Raw genomic sequence first — 19,529 nt, 5'->3', positions numbered from 1 at the left:
AGGTTCTTTTTCTACTTTTTGTCTTTGTCACCTTTGGTAAGGTGAGCCTTTTTGGAAACTAATTTGTGTGTATGTGACAGGACCTCATGGTTTTTAGTTGTTGACCAAGATTTGCTTCTTTACAGTCTTAGGGCTGCGTATATACTTGAAACTCTGATAGCATACAACCTCAAAAGTACTTACCACAGGGGTCATATTATATTGGAAATAGTCATCGGAATTCATGAAGTACTGGGAGTGCATGTAACTTCAATTCTAATCAACAGGATTTTGAGATAATTATAGTAGACGGTGATTATTACTTTTTAATGTACTAATGTTGTGATCTGAGATGTTGCATAATGTTGCATAATTTCTCTGACTATAGATTATAAATACTTAAGAAAATTTTCTTAGTTTACTTAATAAATAATATTTATACATTGGATGTTCTATATGACAGTCACTTATAGTTGTCTTTTCCACTGACTAATATTACATCCTTACTTCAACTAACATATTCATATGTAAGAATTACTTCAAACTTCATACAATTACAATTTAACTCACCACTGACAATAATTACAATTTCCTCTCTTTAACCCACATATTTATATATAACAATTACTTCAAACTTCATACACAATACAACGTAACTCACCACTGATGATAATTACAACTTCCTCTCTTTAACCCATATATCCAGATATAAGAATTACTTCAAACTTATATTATGTTAGCAGTGGGGGCATCCATGAATGTAGCATACATATTTATCCTCCAGCTGCTCACAGGAATTTTAAAAAAATAGAAGCAAACAGCAGAGACGTGCAGAGAAATCGTTGCCGCCTGCTTGTACAATCAATTATATATATATATATATATATATATATATATATATATATATATATATAGATAGATAGATAGATAGATAGATAGATAGATAGATAGATAGATAGATAGATAGATAGATAGATACATACATACATACATACATACATACATACATACATACATACATAGATAGATACTATAATGCAGGGAAATCACCGTAGAAATCTTCATTCTTCCTGCTTTATTATTTTCCAACGTTTCGCCTCACAACAAAAGGCATCATTAGGGCAACAAGCCATTGCATGACAACTAGATCTTGGGTTGAGTCTTTCCAAAGTGTAGAAGCAGGTGTTTCTTCTTAAAAGGAGGCTGCACAACCTCCAAAAATGGATAGGTGCTCCCTGGGTCAGGCAGGTATATAAAACAAGGTTGATAGCAGAAATAGTAGATACTAAAATGCAGGGAAATCGCCGTAGAAATCTTCATTCCTTCTGCTTTATTATTTTCCAAATAATAAATAATAAAGCAGGACGAATGAAGATTTCTACGGTGATTTCCCTGCATTTGAGCATCTACTATTTCTGCTATCAACCTTGTTTTATATATATATATATATATATATATATATATATATATATATATATATATATATATATATATATATATATATATACAGTGGTACCTCTAGATACGAAATTAATTAGTTCCGGAGTAGCTTTCGTATCATGATTTTTTTCGTATAATGAGTCGCATTTTACATGCAAATCGCCTAATTCGTTCCAAGCCCTATGAAAACACCGCATTAAATTTTACAATAAGGGGAAAACCAGAATGAAATAAGAGGCAAATACATTTGTCACTCAATATACCTAACCTAACCGTTAATACCTGTAAATGAAGTAGATAATAGAAAATAAGGCATTAATAAATGAAAAATAATAATACGAAAATTATACAAAAATGTGGAACCTTACCTTTCGAGTGAGGTGATGTCCAAAAAGCGAAAGTGGCGGCAGAGGAGGAATGCAAATGGCAGGAAACATTATCACTTAACATTATGAAACACTTAATTTTTTTTTTTTTTTTTTTTTTTTTTTTTGCCAGTTTCTAAATTTCATCAAATAACGCTTAACTTTACGAGACGCGTAAAATTAATAATTTTTTTCAGTTTCTAATTTTCGTCAGATTCTTCTTCCCTTAGCTATCTTTTTTTTTTTCGGATCACTTTGACCTTTACCTTGACTCACTAATGGTCTTTCAAAAGGGCCGTGGTCAAGACGCCCCCTGACCACGACGGCCTCCCACAACAGTCTTCCCCGACGGCCCCATGCTTACCTCGACGACCTCAGCTTTTTTTTTTTTTTTTTTTTTTTTTTTTTTACCTATAAGATGGTTTGAAATTATACTTGTTAATACAACATCTTATACTAAGACAGATTGTATTAACAAATCAGTCGCTCACCACTACCTCATCCTTCCCCCTCCTTCCTCACCCAGTGATAGGTACTGTACCACGTAGTACGTACGCGAGTACTTTTGATCACCGCAATAATGTTATTGTGTAATGTTTATCAGTAAATTGCATACTTGTTAATACAATCTCTTAAAATGTAAGATACTGAAACATTCCACAGATTGCAAAACGTAACATTAAAACATTCGATATTTAGCCAAGTGGCACCTCTGGCTACTGCAGCGAGCCAGCAAGTCATCGTCACCTCATAAAACACACAATGGACCATCACGCGCCTCTCAGAAATTTTTAAATCATACGGGTAAACAAAACCTTAAAATGCATATGTGTATATAACATTTTCTGCTTAGAAATGTATGTTCTCTCACCTCTTTCAATATTTACAGAAAGTCATGTTACACCCTCTATACGTATATGCACTATATGCGCAGGGTACACCGGTGTACCAATACGTTATGGTTTTTAATGCTCCATACTATAAAACACTATTTCAGGAACGCTGAGTTGCCATCCGCGGTTAACGTGATAACATAATGAAAGAAATACGAGGATAATAACTCAAAATTTGGTGTGGGGTCGTCATAGTAAACATAGGGCCGTTAGGGTAAACATATGAGGCCGTCGACCCGTCGTGGTAAAAATGGGGCCGTCGTGGTCAGAGGCCATCTTGACCAGGAAACCTTTAAAAAATAACGATCCAAGGAACTTTGTTTCTGCCTACTTTTAAATATGTTCCTGAAATGACTCGGGCAAATGTCATTAAACTGTGGCGCGAATTTTTAAATTTTCTACACGCGGGAATTTCGAGTCTTGTTTCGTATCTTTTGTATGCTGATTGCTGAGTAATTTTTCGTAATATGAAGCGAAAAAATCTTCACATATCATTTCGTAAAATTAAATTTTCGTATACAGAAGCTTTCGTATTTCAAGGTGCCAGTGTGTGTGTGTGTGTGTGTGTATATATATATATATATATATATATATATATATATATATATATATATATATATATATATATATATATATATATATATATATACACACACACACAGTAAGTCCTCGTTATACGGTACATATGCTTTCCTGAAAACCTTACCGCATATCGAATTTACCGTATACCGAACCCATTATAACATGTAATAATAGGGAATGCGTTCCAGCACGTCAAAAGTCACCCCTACAGAAATGAAAATACATAAAATAATAATAATAGAAAAAAAAGTAAAGTACTGCGCAAAAGAAATTAACAGAAAATGTGTTTATTTACCTTTCAATAGCCATATATTCTATCAGGGGTGCGTTTGAGAGAGGCGTCCGGAGGGCTCCAAATGACGTCATCGGTATTTCTTGCCACAATTGATTGCCATACTTGATAACATGTACTTAAGCATTTCGGTAAATTCTTACTTTACTGGCGGTTTGACATTCGGTATGGAGTGCATCAATGCTTCATTTTTTATGTCCACAACACCTCAAAACTTTCCCGTTCCATTCTGAAGTGGAACTTGAATTCAACGTCACTGTAGAGTGGAATTGTGTGCTCGACATACTGTTCCACCCTAGTTGGCTGACGTTCCCCCTATGGCTGATCCATTTCTCATTGGCAAGAAACGCTGCAACCTCTAGGAGTGGATCATCAGCAACAAGCTCTTGTGTAAGGACACCTAGTACAGATAAATCTTCAAGTGGGACTGCTGCGTGGGCCATGGGCCCATGGTGATACACAGTGGAGACGACTCCGTTTCCATGGCAACGGAGAGGCTTTGATTACATTTTGCTGGGAGCCGCCCAAAAGCGTTTGATAGCAAGCTGGGAACGGCTGTGCCCCTGTTTGACTGTCCGGGCCGTCCGGAAACCTGCTATCAAACGCACCCCAGATGATGTCCCTCCCGAGGCTAAGGGACAGTAGGGATTTCAGCTCTTACTCATCTTCCACTGAGTGGGCAGAGTCCGGCAGACAAGGATAAGACGTCGTCGTCTGCATAAATCAGACTGCACTGTCGGAAGCAGATGTGGAAGGGCCAGCTGTAGCAGGGTCGGCACGTTGCAGTGGTTTGAAGAAAGAGGATATTGAGGAAGGGCCAGCTGTATAACCGTCGGCAGTAGATGTGGAAGGGCCAGCTGTAGCAGGGTCGGCAGGTGTGACAGGAACGGCATGTCTGACTGGCTTGAAGAACGAGTAGATGGAAGACTATTTGGTTTTTCTTGTTTTTTTTCATCATAGATTTCTTTATAAATCTTGACACTTTTCTCTACGTCATGAGCCACTTTGCTACTCCTGGCAGGATTTGCGTCACGTTCCTTCAGGATTTCCAGAGCTTTTTTGATACCACCGAGACATTCTCTAAAAGTTTTGATGTCCAGGCCACGCACAGGTTCTTCTTCCTCGTCTCCCTCTTTTTCTGACTCCTGTGATGCCTTGTCTAGCTATATAAGTTCATCATTTGAGAGAGGTTCAGCATGTCTTTCCAGAAGATCTTGAACATCATCATCCTCAAATTTATCGAAACCAGCCCTATGGCACAGATTTACTAAGTCATTTCTGATCGCACCGATGTCGTCTTCAGCGAAGCCTGGGAAGTCATGCGCGCATTCTGGCCATACTTTATTCCACGCCAAGTTCATGGTAGACGTCTTCACTTCGTTCCAAGATGACGATGTTATCTAAGGCGTGCTTGATGTTATACGACTTCCACCATTCACTGATAGTGGCTTGCGAGGCCCATCTGTGCCCTTTATCAGTTGCTGCACGGTTCGCCGCTTGTAGTAGGGTTTTGGAGTTTGCCATGATTATTATGAACATATTTGTGCTTACAATAGACCCTTTAATATTCCATTTATTCATCTAATTAGTAATGCATAGGCGTTTTCAGTAGCACTTTGTGTTCGCTTTTACACGCGAACGCTGCTACTGAAAACGATAGTAACACTGCCAGACGAATCTCCCTTGTCGCTCGCCGGAAAAACTATTGTACTCTTTAGTCGCGGATCACGCCAAGCTGAGACGTACAGCCTCATTCCACCGTAATATAAAGATATTATTATGGGAAGGCTGGATGCACATGTCCAAATGATTTTTGTAGCACAGATCTGCGTCTACCTTGTTCAAAAACTTCTTGTCACAGACGTCACAGGTAAATCTGTTAATGCTCATATTTCATTTATTTTCCCCACAGGCCCCCAAGCTTGTTTAGGGGGTGGAAGGGAAGGGAGGGACAGACTTGTGATAAAGAATTACCAACAGTTTTTTTACACACACAAAAAAGAAAAAAAAACGGAAATTTTTCATAATATTTCAAGTTTTTCCAACCTAACCTAACCAAGCATAACATAATCTAACCTATCATAACCAAATTTCTAATGTAACCTAACTGGACCCCGCTTGCTAGGGCGTTAAACTAACCTATGTAACTTAGCCCCCCCCTTGGGCCCCTCTGCTAGGGCATTAACCTAATTTAACCTAACCTAACCTAATGTAACCTAATTGTTGGGGCTGCGTCTCCTCTGGATCCCCCCAACACTAGGGCATTAACCTATCATAACCTAACCTAAGCTAACCTATACGGAAGGGGGGGCGCAGCCCCCAGTGAATCCCCCGTTAGGGTGTTAACCTAGTGCTAACAAGGAACCTAAAAAATGATAACGTAATGCCTCTCGAGTGGCAGCGCGTGCTTGGAGGGATTAGTTCTATAGATACCATGAAATCCTTATATGCCGCTACCCACAAATCCCTGTTTATACCCACAAATCTGTTATAAACAATTGAAAATCATTTCAGTGTTTACTCCTGACTGGTGCAGAGCTCGCTGGACTTAGAAAATTTCCTACTTCCCGGAACTCTCAAGTGCTATGACGGCCAAACTGGACGCTTGCGGCTCAATTATTTTTTATGTTTACGGTAAGGTCACCAAGCCTTCTACATCTGTGAGTTTCGTGTTTGTACGTGAAACGGACCTTTAAAAAGATTAACTAAATTGTTTTATAATACGTGAGCGCCTATGACGGTGTTGAGACCAAATAATAGAGGTATCACTTCCCCTGTCACATTTTTCTACTTTATAAGGTATTACAGGTAATATACCCAGTATCCATTGATACATAATATGCCAGATAAGCCGTTACACCACTAGTGACTGCTTGTCATTCAGTAGTTACATTGGCAAAGACATTTTTGCTGTGGATTCCCTCAAATTATTGCACTGTCAAAGAGGCCATGATGTTTTGTGTTCGTTCGCCCAAAGTTTTCAGAGCACCACCATTAAAAAATATACCCAAATCTTCCGCAATATTGCTATAACCTTATGTCATTATCAAGCAACAGTGCAAATATCCTATCATATTTATATTTTACAATTGATGTGCATAGATAAAGCGTAACCTACGAGATTCTCACGTAACTGAAAATCCAAGTCGGAGTCACAAGCTTTGAAATGAGTAGCGTGAACAAGTGAATAAGTGTTCGCTTTTGGAGCGAACGCATCTACTGAAAACGACTGTAACACTGCCAGACGAATGTCCGTCGTCGCCCGACGGAAAAACTGTTGTACTCTTTAGTCGCAGCCCGCTGCCCGCAGGATCACACCAAGTTGAGACGTATTATAGCCTCATTCCACCGTAATATTAAGATATTATTATGGGAATGGGATAATTGAAGGCAAGGCTCAAATAAAACATTACACATTTAATTTCTGCAAGGAATATTTTCTGACGGCCCTGGTACACGCGGCAGAGGCTGGATGCACATGTCCAAATGATTTTTGTAGCACAGATCTGCGTCTACCTTGTTCAAAAACATCTTGTCACAGACGTCACAGGTAAATCTGTTAAGTGTAAAAAAAACTTTTGGTAATTCGTTATAACAAGTCTGTCCCTCCCTTCCCCTCCATCCCCCCCAAAACAAGCTTGGGGGCCTGTGGGGAATTGGGGATTTTGGTGGGAAAAAAACGCAATATGAGCATTAAAAAAAAAAAAAAAACGGAAATTTTCAATAATATTTCAAGTTTTTCCAACCTAATCTAACCAAGTATGACCTGATCTAACCTAACATAACCTAATTTCTAATATAACCTAACTGGACCCCGCCTGCTAGGGCATTAAACTAACCTAATGTAACTTAGCCCCCGTGGAGCCCTCCGCTAGGGCATTAACCTAATTTAAGCTAACCTAACCTAATTGTGGGGGCTGCGTCTCCCCTGGATCCTTCCCCAACCACGCTAAGGCATTAACCTATCATAACCTAACCTAAGCTATCCTATACGGAGGGGAGGCGCAGTCCCCAGTTAGGGTGTTAACCTAGTTGCTAACAAGGAACCTAAAAAAATATAACGTAATGCCTCTCGAATGGCAGCGCGTGATTGGAGGGATTAGCTCTATAGATACACCATGACATCCTTATATGCCGCTACCCACAAATCCCTGTTTATACCCACAAATCTGTTATAAACAATTGAAAATCATTTCAGTGTTTACTCTTGACTGGTGCTGAGCTCGCTACACTTAGAAACTGACGGCTAAACTAGACGCTTGCAGCTCAATTATTTTATGTTTACGGCAAAGTCACCAAGCCTTCTACATATGTGAGTTTCGTGTTTGTACGTGAAACGGACCTTTAAAAAGATTAACTAAATTGTTTTATAATACGTGAGCGCCAATGGCGGTGTTGAGACCAAATAATAGAGGTGAATAGAGCCCTTAAGATCCCAGGTATTACTTCCCCTGTCACATTTTCCTACTTTATAAGGTATTACAGGTAATATACCCAGTATCCATTGATACACAATATGCCAGATAAGCCGTTACACCACTAGTGACTGCTTGTCATTCAGTAGTTACATTGGCAGAGACATTTTTGTTGTGGATCCTCAAATTATTGCACTGTCAAAGAGGCCATGATGTTGTGTGTTCGTTCGCCCAAAGTTTTCAGAGCACCACCATTAAAAAATATACCCAAATCTTCCGCAATATTGCTATAACCTTATGTCATTATCAAGTAACAGTGCAAATATCCCGTCATATTTATATTTTAGAATTAATGTGCTTAGATAATGCGTAACATACGAGATTCTCACATAACTGAAAATCCAAGTCGTAGTCACAAGCTTTGAAGTGAGTAGCGTGAACAAGTGTGAACCGTGGTCTATCCAGAGTGCGTAGTCCCAGATGTCTCGAGAGTGCAAGACTCTGTTTTCATTTAATTCAAACTGCAAGGAGAATTCTTATGAATTTCAATATCAGTAAACCGTTACTAAATGTATTTCCTTTACATGATAATACTTATCATATCTTCATGTTCCTCATAATAGTATATTTTATTGATTTAAAACTTAGAGTTGGTAACTCGTCTCACAGCCAATCACAAGTGTTCGCTATCACGTGACTCTGAGAGCTAACACAAGCGAACATATCTTGAAAAGCGTTCGCCTTTGGGGCGCCAAAGGCGAACGCTTTTAGGACCGTTTGCTTTTGGCAAGGTGCTACTGAAAACGCCTTTGCTTCCCTGTTGCCTTGTGTGTGTGTGTGTGTGTGTGTGTGTGTGTGTGTGTGTGTGTGTGTGTGTCCCTAGTTGTATTCACCTATAGTTGTAATTTTACAGGGCCTGGGTATCATACTCGTGTGGCCCCGTCTCCATATCTACACACATCCAACTTTCCTTTAAAACTATGCACACTCCTCGCTGACACCACCTCACTCAAACCATTCCACACCTCCACACATCTTTGTGGGAAACTATATTTCTTCACATCCTTCAAGCATATTCCCTTGGCTATCTTTTTACTATGCGATCTCGTAGTTCTATTTAAGTTTTCCTCTCTCAACATCATTTGCTCATTATCCACTTCATCCAGTCCGTTCAACAGTTTATAAACCTGTATTAAATCTCCTCTTTCTCTTCTTTGTTCCAAGGTAAGCAAATTCATTTCTTTTAATCTCTCCTCATAGGTCATTTCTGCCAATTCCGGAACCATTTTTGTTGCCATTCTCTGCAATCTCTCCAACTTCCTTATATGCTTCTTTTTATAAGGGGACCAAACCACTCCAGCATATTCCAATCTTGGTCTAATTACCATACTAATTAATTTCTTCATCATATCTTTATCCATATAATGGAAGGCTAATCCAATATTTTTTATCAAATTATACGTTTCTCCAAACATCTTATCAATATGAGCCTCAAACTGCCCATGGTCTTGTATTATCACTCCCAAATCCTTTTCCTTTTCCACCTTTTTCAACACTACTTCTTCACCCATCTTATATGACCCTCTTGGCCGTCTTCCACTCTTCCCATCTCCATCACATGACTTTTGCTCAGATTAAATTCCATTTGCCACCTCTTGCTCCACTCCCAAATCTTATCCAGATCTGCCTGTAAAATTTCACAATCTTCTTCACTCTTCACACACCTACACAACTTCGCATCATCCGCAAACAAATTAATATAACTGTTTACTCCTCTGGCATGTCATTAATATATACAAGGAAAAGTATTGGTGCCAGCACTGAGCCTTGTGGGACTCCACTCTCCACCACCAACCAGTCCGACTTTGCATCCCTTATTACCGTTCTCATCTCCCTCCATCTCAAGTAGTTTTCCATCCACTTTAACACTTTTCCTTTCAGTCCTCCATAAATCTCTAATTTCCATAGCAGTCTCATGTGAGGTACCTTGTCAAAAGCTTTCTTTAAATCCAAATATACACAGTCCATCCATCCCTCTCTCTCTTGTATTTTGTCAACCACTCTTGAATAAAAGCTCAGTAGATTTGTTACACATGACCTCCCTTTCCTAAAGCCAAATTGATGATCCGATAATAACTTATGATCCTCCAGGAACCGTATCCAATATTTCTTTATCACCCTCTCACAAATCTTACCGACCACACTTGTTAGAGACACAGGTCTATAGTTAAGAGGCTCTTCCTTACTGCCTCCCTTATAAATGGGCACCACTTCAGCTCTTTTCTACTCTACTGGTACTTCCCCTGTTTCTAATGAGCACCTTATAATATCATATAATGGATCAATCAATTCTTCTCTACACTCCTTCAATAATTTTCCTGAAACTTCATCTGGTCCCATCGCTTTATCATCTTTAAGTTCCTCCAACATTTGTGTGTGAGCGCGCGCGCGTGTGTGTGTGTGTGTGTATATATATATATATATATATATATATATATATATATATATATATATATATATATATATATATATATATATATATATATATATATATATATATATATATATACAGTAAGTCCTCGTTATACGGTACATATGTGTTCCTGAAAACCTTACCACAAATCGAAATTACCGTATACCAAACCGATTATAACATGTAATAATAGGGATTGCGTTCCAGCACATCAAAAGTCACCCCTATAGAAATGAAAATACATGAAAATAGTCATATATATATATATATATATATATATATATATATATATATATATATATATATATATATATATATATATATATATATATATACATATATATATATATATATATATATATATATATATATATATATATATATATATATATATATATATAAACATTTTCTGTTTATTTCTTTTGCGCAGTACTTTACATTTTGCTTTATATATATATATATATATATATATATATATATATATATATATATATATATATATATATAAATAAAACAAAATGTAAAGTACTGCGCAAAAGAAATAAACAGAAAATGTTTTTATTCACCTTTCAATGTCAAAAAGAAAAAAAAATTTTGACATTGTGTTGTGATCTCTTTTCTTTTTGTTTTTTTACTCTGTATCTTAAATCATTGTATTTTTATTAATTTCTTTGCTTGTATTTTAGCCTAATGTCTTTCTAGACTTTGTGTAATGTTTTTTAGACTTTATATACTTAATATGTCAACTTTTTTAGGCCCTGAAGATGCCTTTTGTTTTAGGCGAAATGTTGGAAAATGGAAAATAAAGCAGGAGATATGAAGACTTCCATGTGATTTCCCTGCACTTTTAGTAGGTACAATTTCTGCCATCAACCTTGGTTTTATATATATATATATATATATATATATATATATATATATATATATATATATATATATATATATATATATAACTTGAAAAACAGGGCGTCTATAGCGTACACGGTACAGGAGAGAGAAGACCCACAACCGTCCTTTTGTGGGTCTTCTCTCTCTACTGTATGTATATATATATATATATATATATATATATATATATATATATATATATATATATATATATATATATATATATATATATATTGTTACGAAAGCTATGGGGGTGTGTCGTTGTCCTGTGCACTGTTCAATCATTGTCTTACTTGTGTTCAGCAGGTTGGCACAAACGACTTACCCTGAGCATTTCTCGTAGGTTGGGCAGCTGGCAGTGTGGCGAGGACCGCAGGGCCGACAGCGCAGATTCTCGCACAGACACGCTACAGGCACATACAGCTCAGGCACACATTCGTACAGGCACAGGGAAACACAAGGAAAGTTTCTTCCTTTCACTATTGAGTAACAATTACACACACAGCTGTAATGTCACGGGCGAAGGGGTTCTCAAACAGAGGCAAGGGGTTATACAGTGAAAAGGCGGTACTTCCTTGGTGTGTAAGCCACACAAGGCCCGTGGCAGTTGGAAGGACAAAAGCTGCTTTTTTTTTTTTTTTTTTTTTTTTTTTTTTTTTAAGGGGGGTGAAGAGAGGAAGATAGCTAGCTAAGAGAAAGTGGGTGGGAAGAGAAGGGGTGAAAGAAAGGGGTGGCGCCCGTTTCGTCACTAGTCCGTTTCGTCACCATTTTTAGAACCCGTTTCGTCACCAGTATTTGAGCCCGTTTCGTCACCAAAGGCTCACCAAAACAACAGTGATCCACCTAAATCAACAGATCAATAAAGAATAAAAAACAAAAACTAGATGTTCGTGTTGTATTTCTCTGTACAAAGGTTGTTGCACCAAAATGCGTAGGTATAACATCATAGCACTTATATTTATTTTTCATGGACATTAAAAGACTTAAAAACAATGAAACAATATAAAAAAAAAAACTGGTAGAAACTATTCAGTACATGCTTATTTTGGGCTTGGAACGAACTGTTGGCAACTTCTTAGAAATTGAGTAGTGGTAATGGATTTTTCCTCATAATCATCCCACAATTTCCAGAGGTGGACTTGCTTTTTTTTGCTGTTCTTCCTTGTGCAAGATTTTAAAGTCTGTTCAGCAACTAACTGTAGCTGTAGATTAACCATTATGGCTTCTCGGTGAAGAAGAGGGATGAGAAGGTATAGCGACAGGTTGTGTTTATTAGCACGTTGGTTAATGCGTCTGTGCCAGGACTGCCAGCCCTCGACATCATTGTTTGTGCGCACTAGTCGGCGAAATGCGCACCAGTTGCCCACTGACCAGACGGTATTACTGAGCCAAGTTTCACTTACATAATCAATGAGCTCCCTAGTAGGCTCACATAGCTGTGATCTCTCTTTGACAACCAGGTTCGACAACCGCGTTTGCCGAGCCGTTCGACCTCCGAAATCGCCTCCGAACCTGAACATTGGCAAAAATTTCGTTCAGGTCGGCAGGCACTGCGTAGCCTAATCTTCCCAGACGACAATCCTCTAAATACGTAATTTCAAACCAAACTAAAAAAAAAAATAGTGGTCTTATATGTGTGTGGGCCGCCTCCCATGCATGTACAGTTTACACCCACCCATCCCACCCAACATCATCAACACAGCTATTATTACGCCTGATATATATATACCAGATTCTCTCTCTCTCTCTCTCTCTCTCTCTCTCTCTCTCTCTCTCTCTCTCTCTCTCTCTCTCTCTCTCCAGATACTCCCAAAATAACAGTAAGATGCTGCATATTTTTTCCAGTAAATTTGATTATCTTTATGCTGGAGAAATATTGAATAGCGGTGTCTGAATCTTTTTTTTTTTTAGTATATTGTTGGGGATGTACCCCAAGGGAAGAAGGCGATTCATGCCGCAACATCCACCTAATCCTATAGTGAATAGGCCCAAGCTGAGGCTGGAGACGAGGGGCAAGGCACCTAACCCTTACTCATCCAAGTGCCTGTGGTGGGCCTCGAACTGCCGCACTTTCGAACGGCAGCTCTCGACGCTAACCACTAGGCCACGATGACCCCCCATTGTCTGAATCTTTCAACAAATGTGCCTTTCAGCAATGTGCCTTCGCACACACACACACACACACACACACTCGCTCACATCCTACTGGTGACACACACACACACACACAAACTCTCTCTTGATAATATTATTATCATTGGTGACGAAATGGAATTCCCACTGGTGAACAGCTGTCGTTTCCTTGGTGACGAAATGGGTTTTTGGTGACGAACTGGGTTGGTGACGAACTGGATTGGTGACGAAGTGGGGTGTATCCAAAGAAAGTTGGAGAAAGATAGGATGTGGGATTGACCCCGTTACTGTTTTTATTTATAGATTTTCTTATCTATATTTATTTATATTATGATTTTATATTTGTCTGGTTCACACTCCAGATACAACAAAAATAAATCTTATTTTCAGTTTACAATAAAAGTAACGTAAAGTAACAAAAGCAAATAAAATAACACAGGAGCCACAAATGCACTACCAGAAACACAACTTTCCCTATGACACAGACTTCTGAGGGAAGTGAATCCGTCCTAGTGCGAGAGAGAGAGAGAGAGAGAGAGAGAGAGAGAGAGAGAGAGAGAGAGAGAGAGCTCAGTGGTTAGAGCGCTGGCTTCACAAGCCAGAGGACTAGGGTTTGATTCCCCAGCCAGGTGGAGATATTTAGGTGTGTCTCCTTTCACGTGTAGCCCCTGTTCACTTAGCAGTGAGTAGGTACGGGATGTAAATCGAGGAGTTGTGACCTTGTTGTCCCGGTTTGTGGTGTGTGCCTGGTCTCAGGCCTATCCGAAGATCGGAAAAAATGAGCTGTGAGCTCGTTCCGTAGGGTAACGTCTGGCTGTCTCGTCAGAGACTGCAGCAGATCAAACAGTGAATCAAGAGAGAGAGAGAGTGTGCTTGTGTTTTTGTTTCTTTTCCCAGTGTGCAATTTCTAAGAACAGCAACCCCCAGAAGGAACACATCTTGCCCTAACAAATAGACTGAGTAGTACTGCAGCCCCTAATGCCACTCTAATTACATTTATATTGAATTAATTATTAATTTTTAAACATTTATGATGATGTTGAACTTCGTCGTTCTCTCTGGTCCGGGCCGTCCTCGTCGCTCGTCCACTGCATAGACGATCTGTGGATACTAAAGAAAAACATTAATTCTGTCAAGGTGATGTTGCCTAAAGTGTTTCCCTGCTAAGTGTGTACCTATCTTAGGAAACACGTGTGTGTTATTGTGTTGTTACGATTCTTCAAATTATTTTCTTGCTCCATTTTATAGTTTCTTTTCCATTATAATTTTCATTTTGCGGTTGTTATAGAATTCTTTTTAAGTTATAATCGCTTCAGGTGGTTCCATTGTAATTATCTTACTGCATTTAGGAAACTAGGAGTGCGTATGGTTATGTGGAGTTACTGTTCATTCTCACTAATTTTTATGGTTTCCCAAGTATTTAGTGCCCTCTGGTAGTTGATTATATTTAGAAGAGTAATGCCATATTTAATGTGTAATTCAGCAGTATTCAGTTGTTCTTGTTCATTGCAATGAATGAATCTTAATGCTTTATTAAGTATTATTTGCATTTTCCTTTTTTGAGACTTGGAGGCCATGCATAGCGGTATTGATGGATATGTGATTACTGGAATTAATAAGGTTTTTACTAACATTGTCTCTGTATTATACTGTTCATTCTCACTAATTTTTATGGTTTCCCAAGTATTTAGTGCCCTCTGGTAGTTGATTATATTTAGAAGAGTAATGCCATATTTAATGTGTAATTCAGCAGTATTCAGTTGTTCTTGTTCATTGCAATGAATGAATCTTAATGCTTTATTAAGTATTATTTGCATTTTCCTTTTTTGAGACTTGGAGGCCATGCATAGCGGTATTGATGGATATGTGATTACTGGAATTAATAAGGTTTTTACTAACATTGTCTCTGTTTTAGGAGTTAAACTGCTAAATCTTCTTAATTGAAAAAGAACTCTTTTTACCCTTATTTATTGTATTTGTGATATGATTGACAAATCCATGTGTCGTTATATTTAAACCAAGAAGTTTCCTCTTTTTACTTGTCTCAATTTATTTTCCATTTACTTTGATGTTATTTGTTTTAAGTTGTGCAATAGGTATTATTTTAAATTTTTCTTCACTAGTCTTTATTTTCCAAGTCCTTTCAAATTTAATTATTCTCTCGATCTCATGTTCCACTTTCGCTTTCATCATAAGCTTACACTTGCTTGGAGAAGTAATTATTTGTGTTACATCATCCGCATACATAGTGTCAAGGCAACCAGCAGTTGGTGGGGAAAGATCGTTGGTAAACAGAGTATATAAAGTGGGAGACAATACGCTCCCTTGTGGAACGCCACTTAAAAGATTTATTTCTTCACTGAATTTGTTGCCTATGTTTATTTTTGCTGTTCGATGTTTTAGAAAATTACATAAAATTTTTTCAAGTATTTCTGGTAATCTCAGTCTTAGGATCTTATATTTAAGGCCATTATGCCAAACTTTATCAAAAGCTTTGGCCACTTCACGTAGTACCATGTAGACCTGTTTCTTTTCTGCCAAAGCGTTCGCAATAGTTTCATATGTGGTAGTAATAGCGGTATGAGTCCCTTTATAAGTCCGGAAACTGTGCTGTCTTTCTTTTAAAGTATTGTTTTCTACTAAAAAGTTATTTAATCTTGACTGAATAACTCGTTCAAAAATTTTTCCAGGTATCTCAAGTTTATGGGGTTTATGGGAGTTTTGTCTTTTTTGGGAATAAATTTGATAATTGCTTCTTTAAAACATTTAGGAAAATAGCCAATTGATAGACATGCGTTGAATATATTTCGTAATTGTTCCAGAGTCTTTTCTGTACATTTTTCGAGTATTATTTTGTTAATTTTGGTAGAGCCAAGGGTTTTCTTCTTTGATCTTGTAATAAACATTTTTATTTCCTCTTAAGTTATTTCTCTAGTTTGATAATTGTCATTATTTATTCTGTCAGTGTTAACTGTCGGAAATGGATTTAATTATATTTTTGTATATATTTATATATTGGTCAATGTGATTGGAATGGTTTTATCAAAACTATTTTCTTCCTCCTCAGTAATTCTAAAAACATCTCTCCAAGTTTTTTTTCAAATAAATTACATTTTTCTTGGTCAGAGTAGTATTTGTGTCCTTTGTTGTCCTTCAGATAGTTAACATGAGTTGTATTTTTACCTTTCAGTATTTTTATTTTACTCCAAAAATCTTTACTATTTTTAGTTATCTGATATGTAATTAATTTTTTCTCCCAGTTCTTGTTATGTGCCTCCTTACATCGGTCTCGTAATTCAGTCTTAATTCCCGACGTCTGATATTCATGGGTTGCCATTGATCGCTGGCTGTTTTAATACGCGACTCGGTATACAGCCAGCCAGCTCGCAAGAGAGACACATTCTAAAACTCATATCATAATAAATCTTGAGGTATTGAGTCTTTGTACTGCAAAACATTAATTCTAAGTGTTTATCCTAACATTATCCATATGATCTGGTAATACACACTCTACAAAACTGTTATTATAAGCTTAATACTCACAGTCGTGGTTTCAATGCTCCCGCATTTTTTACTAGTCTCAACTACATATTTGGTTTGAAACATTTTTTCATATAGTTCAACAGAGAGCACTGTTTCTCCTCTAAATATTACAAAGGAATACATTCTGTAATAATCTTGGTAGAGCAACATTTTTGCGGCCGAAGGCATATCAAACCAAAAAGACAAACTGAACTCGGGAACACCGAGTCCTCTCAAAACACCAAAACAACCTCGCGGCCCGCTGTTGTTTAGAAGCTCGTGTGGAGTAGGGTGACCAGACGTCCCCGATTTCATTGTCCTGTCCCCGGCTACTGCTGTCCCTGGTTTTCTGTAACTGAAAGATCACTTGATGCGTTAAAAAAAACTACTCCTTTTGATTATGATAATTTTGTCCTTTTATAATTACTCTTTTAGAATGTCAAGAATAAGGAGAAGGCATTATTTTTTTATTTAGTTTCCGTGAAGACGGTGAAGTGTATAGCGGACACATTTTAACAGCTAATGGGTGTTCATGATCTCAGATATTTCATCAGGTAGAGATTTTTTTTTATTTGCAACTTGGGTAAATAAGGCGAGAAACTTCTGATTGCTGGTTTAGAAATGTTACGAATAGTGTGCCCGTTTTAGTTTTTCCAGTGCAAAAACACTACATGTTTTTACCTTCCTGAACTGAAAATGTCCCCGTTGTCTCAGAAATTTGGTCACCCTAGTGTGGAGTGTTCTTAGAGCTGGAACAGAATGCCGGTTTATACATGTGCTGTAGCTGACTGCAATTCTATATAAAAAAAAGAAAAACCAAGGCGTGAAAGGATGGACTGTGTTTCCCAGGAAGAAAGACGCGGCTCGAAGAAGATTATGGGAGACACGATGTAAACGAGGCCCGACGTGGAGAGCTACCAAGGACCATGCTATCTGCTCAAAGCACTTCATAGATTGGTGCAAAGGACCGTCAGCATCGCATCCAGACCCTGAACTGTTTGCCTATAACCGGTGGGGAGCAGGTAGAAACCTGCTTGATGTTGTTTACATACGGAACGGACAATCTTTCACTGAAGTCATACAAGGATTTTGCATCAAAACATCGTGTTTATTTGACATTCGTCACATTTTCTGGATTTGATTGCTAATTAATTAACTTGAACCAATGAAATGTGCTTGCTTACTGAAAATAATGTAATTCACTCAAGGTGATGAAGTGTCCCAAAACTGAGACCATGAACCAAGCATTTTTGGCTCGTTTTGCCATATTACGTTCTCTGTGCTTGGTGAAGCTGATTAGAGATGTTCCTGATAATTAATTACTTAGTTTGATAGCACATACATGACGTAAAAAATTTTTTCCAGCATACCGAGTTGAATGTGCTAGATTAAGTTATCTGGCGAATCTGGCAGCTTTTCAGAACTTTCCGACGTTGGTATTCTCTGTAGGTTTGTAATGTCCAACCAAAATAGTTTGCAAATTCTGATAAAGTTTTATATTAATTTTCGAGTTCTTTAATTTCAAGTGTATATTTATTGGTAGCTAGATTTTGGTATCGATGCATCAATTGCGTTTTTAAATGTTTTTAGCCAATTTAAGGTTGCATCTTCTAATTGTTCAGCAGTATTACCTTCTAGATTAGTAATATTTATTTGTGTGTCCAATTTATATTGAAAAAAATCCCAGTCAGCTTTGTTTTTATATACTTTTGTTTTTTCTTTTAAAAATGGTTTTGTGGAAAGTTTTATAATTGCAGGTAGATGATCCGAAGTTGTTATTTCTCCGGGTTCACAGATAATGTTTAGATAATGATGTTTGTTAGCAAAAATTTTATCTAGATTTGTTTGTGAATTATGAGAGAAAAAAGTTGGAAAATGTGGACCCAAATGAATAATTTTCCCTTGGTTAATAAGATTTAATAAACTTTTTCCAACAGTGTTATTTTCTTTGTTACCAAAACTTGTATGCCTACCATTAAAGTCACCTATTATATATGTTGGAATAGAGTTACTCAGAAACTTATGCATATCGGTATACGGGAGGAAAGGACGTCTTGGAGGTAAGTAGTGGCTATTTTAATTGCACCAAGGCTGTTTTCAACTTCCAAGGCTAAGAAATCTGTATCAAAATCGTCATATAGTTTATGTTTAATGTTATACTTTACTGCAATGGCTGATCCATCAGATATACTTTCAGTATAATTAATTTTATAGATTCTATATCCTGGTATTTTTAAATCTTCACTTGATTTTAAGCCATAACTATTTATTAGTATAAGGTCAAGATTACTTGTAAGATAATTTGGTTTTAATGAATGTTTGTTTGTTTTCCAGTTAAGGACATTATGTTGAATGATTTTGAGACTGTAATTAAATGTGAGGATATTTGGTGAGGCGCGGGTCTCTGTCTTTTGGTGGTGAACGTACCAGTCCACTTCTGATCTTCCTGAAGGAATTATTATCAACCTTGAACATACAATTAGAGTATATTATTATTTCTTCTTTACTAATTTTCTGCAGTATTTGTTCTTCTGTGTATTTTCCCTC

The sequence above is a fragment of the Portunus trituberculatus genome, chromosome 38 (assembly GCF_017591435.1).
Source record: "Portunus trituberculatus isolate SZX2019 chromosome 38, ASM1759143v1, whole genome shotgun sequence".
Taxonomy (NCBI): Eukaryota; Metazoa; Arthropoda; class Malacostraca; order Decapoda; family Portunidae; genus Portunus; species Portunus trituberculatus.
The sequence above is the reverse complement of the archived record's forward strand: the minus strand, read 5'-3'. Positions refer to the sequence as shown.